This window comes from Mastomys coucha, unplaced genomic scaffold (assembly GCF_008632895.1).
Source record: "Mastomys coucha isolate ucsf_1 unplaced genomic scaffold, UCSF_Mcou_1 pScaffold17, whole genome shotgun sequence".
Lineage (NCBI taxonomy): Eukaryota > Metazoa > Chordata > Mammalia > Rodentia > Muridae > Mastomys > Mastomys coucha.
Genome location: NW_022196899.1, coordinates 38,018,358 through 38,024,526, shown reverse-complemented (window position 1 = coordinate 38,024,526; position 6,169 = coordinate 38,018,358).

Genomic DNA, 6,169 nt, shown 5'->3' with positions numbered 1-6,169 from the left:
TTTTTTAAGCAGGGTTTTTCTGGATTGCCTTGGCTGTCCTGGAACTCACCTTGTAGCCCAGGCTGGCCTCGAACTCAGAAATCTGCTTGTTTCCGCCTCCCAAGTGCTGGGATTAAAGGCGTGTGCCACCACCACCCGGCTTGATTTTTTTTTTTAAATTTACTTTGGTAATGCATTCCATTCGTTCACTTCAGACAACTGAAAGAGAATAAGGTAATACACTAGGAAGTAAGAAATTAAAGTATTGTTACTTGCAGATGATATGATAACTTTAGATGTTTTGAATTGCATGTTAGAAAATCTGTGTAATGCCAGTCTCTTACCAATATTAGGTCAAATACTGCTGTAACAATATTTATTCAACATGTATTTTTAACTTTATAAAAAAGAAATTAGGTGTTTCTAGGTGAATGAACCTATATCTGATCCTTCAATTTGATTCACTTGATCACTTTTTCATGCCAATCCCATGCTGGCTTTATTACTATATAGATCAGTATACAGTTTTAGACCAGATATGGGAATCTCTTCTGGGGTTTTTTTATGATAATGACTGTTTTTTTACCATCGCTGGGTTTTTTGCGTTTTTTTTTTTTGTGTGTGTGTGTGTGTGTGTGTTTCCATCTTGAGCTGAAATACTAATTTCACATTCTGTAAAGAATTGTGTTGGAATTTTCAGGGAATTGCATTGAGTCTATAGATTCTTTTTAGTAGGATGACTGTTTTTTTTTTTTTTAACATTACTTTTACCAATTTAGGAACAAGAAAGGCCTTTCCATCTTCTGATATTTCTGAAATTTATTTCATTATTCACTTAGTTTTATTTTCATAGAAAAAAAAACTTGCTTAGGTAAAATTATTCCAAGGTGTTTTAATGTTGTTGTTGTTATTGTATCTATTGTAATCCACTCCTTACTGAAAATGCTTTGTCAGCTACAAAGATTTTCTAGTGGCTATTTAGTGTTATGTATATATAAAACCATACCATCTGTGCAGAGGACCTAGCTCAAACCCGTGAAGGATCAGCAATGGTCTGTTCAGTCTCCTGATCCCTTATGAGACCGGCTTATTTGATTCTGTGGGCCTTGTCATCTTGGTGTTCTCAACTCCTCTGGCTCCTGTAATCTTACCTCCCCTGTTTAAAGAAACAACTGTTTGGCTGTGGGTTTCTGCACCTACTTCTATCAGTTGATGGATGACATCTCTCCGATAACAACTAAACTAGGCAGCAATATATGAGTATAGAAGAATATTATTGACTATTTCACCGAATTGTTTTTTCAGTTGTGATTAATTCTAACCTAGGTGTCTTGGCTGTTCAGATCTGGTTTCTAGCCATCCAGATAGAGTCAGGCATGGTCTCCCTCTTCTGATGTGAGCCTCCATTTAGACCAGCCATTTGTTGGTCACTTCTATGAATTCCATGACAATGTTACCCAAGCATCGCTTTCAGGTAAGGTAGAATATAGGTTGAAGGGTTTTGTGGCTGAGTTGGTGTTCTATTGCCACTGTGGAACGCCTTGTGTGATTTTAGGAGATGGCCGGTTCAGCTTCTCTGCCTCCAGAGGAGTCTTCCCTGGAGGCACTCTCATGTATTCTAGACCATTTCCATTGCTTTACTCCACAAAGCACCCAATTCCAGTTATACGTTTTTCCTCCATAGCACACATTTTGATTACTCTTGTTCCAATCCCCAGCTTCCCCTAGTCTACCTCCAATATTATTTTCCCCCTTCCTTCTTTGAGCCACCTTGTTAAATAGCCATTCTAGATCTGTGGATTGTAGCATAATTTTCCTTAAGAGCTAGTGTCTACTTATAAGTGAATGCATACCATGTTTGTCTTTCTGGGTGTGGGTTATCTCAGGGTTAGTTTTTTTTTTCCTATTTCTATCCATTCATCCTTAAATTTCATGTCCTGAAGGAAACTTTTAGAGACTGTGAATTCCGCTTATCTCCCCATCCCTCCATATCTGCCCCCTAACCTTGCTACCTAGCCTCCAAAGAAAAACAGAAGAACAAACTAACAAACAAATCTCTCTCACTTTGGAAACTAGTGTTTCATAGTATGTCCCAAAACATTTTTTTTTTCAAATATTCATTGCAGTGTATCATTGGTCTTTTTCCAGACCTCTAGCTTCTACTACACTATCAATACTGAATCCTCACTAGGAGTCCTCTCATAGATCCTGTTGTTGCCCTGTGTTGTAGACATGTAGTTTTGGTTCTAAATCACCAGTTCCATCATGCTCTCCAAAAGTTTCACTAGTTCAAAGATAGTGTAGTACAACTCAAAGCCTTGGATCTAGGCCCAGGTGGGAGTTACTCCCTCATGCTACCATGGCCAGCTCTACATTGCTACAAAGTCAAGGTGCTGGGTCACTCTCTCAAGGCTACAAGAAGAAGATGGGAATCTCTCTCCCAGGCCTGCTTTCTTATGGTGTCCAGGCTAAGGATATGACCAGATATCCTAGCAGTAGGCAAGGGGTAGGGGTAGAGAGGTCATTTCTCCTGCATAGTCAACTCTCCATAGCCTACAGACATCTATATAGCCCAAGGTGGTACCATAGAGCAGAGATTTCAAAATGGACTTTGGTGGCAACATGGGCCACAGACACTAATACATACCCATACGGCTGTAGGACCATGGATGTGGACAGTCCAGGACCTCACCATAGCCCCAGGAGGTATCATACAATACTTACATCAGGCTATTCCTCACTACCATCAAGTCTCCAGTTCCACCTCTGTTCATTATGTCTACAGTTCTGCGTCTCTATCTTGTCCATCACTGCATAACTTACTCACTCATCTTAGTGGCACTGAAGTCCACTGGTTATCTTCCACTTGGTGAAGTTGTCTTCAGCATACCTGATGTCATTATTTTTAGTATCTGACTAATACTCCACTGTGAGACTGTATCACATTTTCTTGATCCATTCTTAAGTTGAGAGACATTTAAGTTAAGCAAGTGTCCTTGTGGTTGGATGGAGCATCCTTTGGGTATATATTGGTGGTTTTGAGGTCTATTAATTCCTAATTTTTTCCTGAGGATCAGTCATATTGATTTCCATAGTGGCTATACAAGTTTGCATTTTACCACAAGGGGGAATATTCCTTGCTCCATATTTTTTCCAGCATGATGCTGTTTTTGATATTAGAGATTCTTACAACTGTAAGATGGTATTTCAAAGAAGTTTTGATTTGCATGTCCCAATGCCTAAGGATGTTTAACATTTCCTTGAGTAATTCTCAGCCATTTGAGATTTCTCTGTTGAGAATTCTTTGTTTATGTATGTACACCATTTTTAATTAACTTATTTGGGTTTTATTTTATGTCTGGTTTCACAGTTTCTTTATATATTTTAAATGATAGTCCTGTGTCAAGTGTAAAATTGGTGAAAATGTTTCTAACATTCTGTAAGCTGCTATTTTGTTGCATTGACCTTATCTTTTACCTTATAGAAGAATGTCAGTTTCATGAAATCCCATTTATTGATTGTTGATCTTTGTGCCTAAGCTACAGGTATTCTTTCAAAGAAGTTGGATCCTGTGCCAATGTGTCCAAGGCTATTCCCCACTTTCTCTTCTACTAGATTTAGTGTATATGGCTTTATGTTGAGGTATTTGATCCACTTGGACTTGATTTTTGCAAGGTAATGCACATGGAACTATTTGAATGTGTCTAAATGATGACATCCATTTAGACCTGCAATATTTGTTTAAAAGATATATTCATTGTGTATTTATTTTTTCTTTATCAAAAATTAGTGTTTGTATGTATGTAATTTATATCTGGGCTATCTATTTGATTGCATTGATTGACCTGTCTGTTTTATTTTTAAGATTTAATTATTTATTTCATATTTTATTTATGGCAATATTATGTGGATTTTATTACAATAACTGTGAAGTACATCTTGAAAGTAAAGGGTGATAACTTCATGCTTTTGTAGGTTCTTTTCTTGCCCATGATTCTCTCAGCTATCCTGAAAATTTTATTTCTCATATGAGTTTTTATATTATACTTTTAAAATCTGTAAGGAACTGTGTTATAATTTGATGGGAACTGTGTTGTAATTTGATGGGAACTGTGTTGTAATTTGATGGGAACTGTGTTGTAATTTGATGGGAACTGTGTTGTACATGTCGATTGCTTTTGGAGAGACTGGCCTTTTGCTATGTTAAATATACTGATTCATGAGCACAGGAGATCTTTTCATTTTCTAATGTTTTCTTTAATTTCTTTCTTCAGTGAGTTGAAGATGTCATATAACTGTTTAATTTAGTTAGATAGACTTACATGATGATATTTTATATTACTTGTAGCCATTGTGAAACACATTGGTTCTATAATTTTTGGAAGTCTATTTTTTTTTTTTTTGTGAATAGGAAGTTTTCTAATTTTTCTGAGTCAATCTTAGTTACAGCCACTTCACTAAAACTGTTTATCATCTCTTGGAGTAGAATGTTTGGGGGTTCTTCTATACACTATCGTATCACCATCAAATAACAGGTAATTTGACTTCTTTCTTTCCAGTTTGTATCTCTCCATGATCTTTATTGGTTGTCTTAACTGCTTCAATTAGAACTTCAAGCACTATATTGAATAGATATGGAGAAGGTGAAAAGGGTTGTCTTGATTCTAATTTTAGTGGAATTGTTTCGAGTTTCTCTCCATTTCATGTTGGTTTTATTCCTAATCTCTTCATGACTTTAATCAAAGGCTTCTTAATTTTGTGAAAAGCATTTTAAACATCTAACAAGATGATCATGTTGGCTTTTTCTTCCCAGTTTGTTGTTGTTGTTGATGGTGGTGGTGGTGGTGGTGTTTTATTTTTTATTTTTTTTCATTAAAATATGCCTTTATCTCTGGAGCTAAGCCTAATTGATCATGGTGGATGAATGTTTTAATGAGTTCTTTGATTTGGTTTCCAAGTATTTTGTTGAGTATTTTTGTATCTAAGTTCTTACAGGAAATTAATTTGTAATTTTCTTTCTTTGTTGAGTCTTTTCTGTGGGTTAGGAATAATGGTGATTATAGCCTCACAATAAATTTGTCAATGTTCCCTCTTTCTAATTTCGGAATAATTTGAGTATTATTGGTATAATTTTACTAGTATTAGCACTAGCTCTTTAAAATTCTGTGCTAAAACTTGCCTGCCCTGGGAATTTTTTTGGGGGGTGGGGGAGGAAATATAGGGGAAGCTTAACAGACTTTTAATGGCTGTCTTCCATTTCATAGGAGTTATAGGTTATTTAAATTGTTATATAATCTTTATTTAACTTTAGTAAGTGGTTTCTATGGGATAAGTCTTCATTTTTTATATTTTCCAATTTTGTGGATACAGGTTTTAAATTATCATGTAATGATTCTTTGGATTTCCTCTTTGTCTTGTTGTGTCACCTGTTTTCTCATTTTATATCTGATTTTGTCACTTAAGTAGTCTCTTTGAATCTTTTTGTTAGTTTGCATAAGTGTTTATCTATATTGTTTATTTTCTCAAATAATCTACTCATTGTCTCTTTGATTCTTTGTATTATTCTATTTATTTCTATTTTATTGATTTCAGCCATGATTTTGATTATTTTTTGTGGTCTACTCCTCTGGAGTAAGCTTATATCTTTTTATTCTAGAGCTTTGTATGTGCTGGTAAATTGCTAGTATGAAATCTCTCTAATTTCTTTATTTAGGTTCTTAGTCACAGGAGTCCTGGAGCCTTGCCTTGTCTCTCTTTGAGTAGAGAACTTCTGCTAGAGTTGTGGATTGGGATATGGTAAGGAAGAGATGAGATGCAGTTGGTGGTACTCTGGATGGGCACTGCAGAATTTGGAGCAGTTCACATCAGGGTCTTACGGGGTTTCTGGTAGCTGGAGTATATCCTCTTGTGGAGCAGGAGCCACATTCTCATAATATAATATTTAAAATAGTTGGAAACCAATACAGAATGATTCATTATAGCAAGGACCACAAAATAGTTTCTTAATATAAAATAGAGTAAGATAAGACAAAAAGATCACATTGATGTTGGACAAGCAACAGATGGAAAAAGGCCCCAAGATAGCTCAAGTGTCATAGAGCAACTTACCTACTTGATCACACACTCAGGATTTCCATAAAAATACAAAACTGGAAGCTAATATATATATTAGCTTCCCTCAAAGACTGTT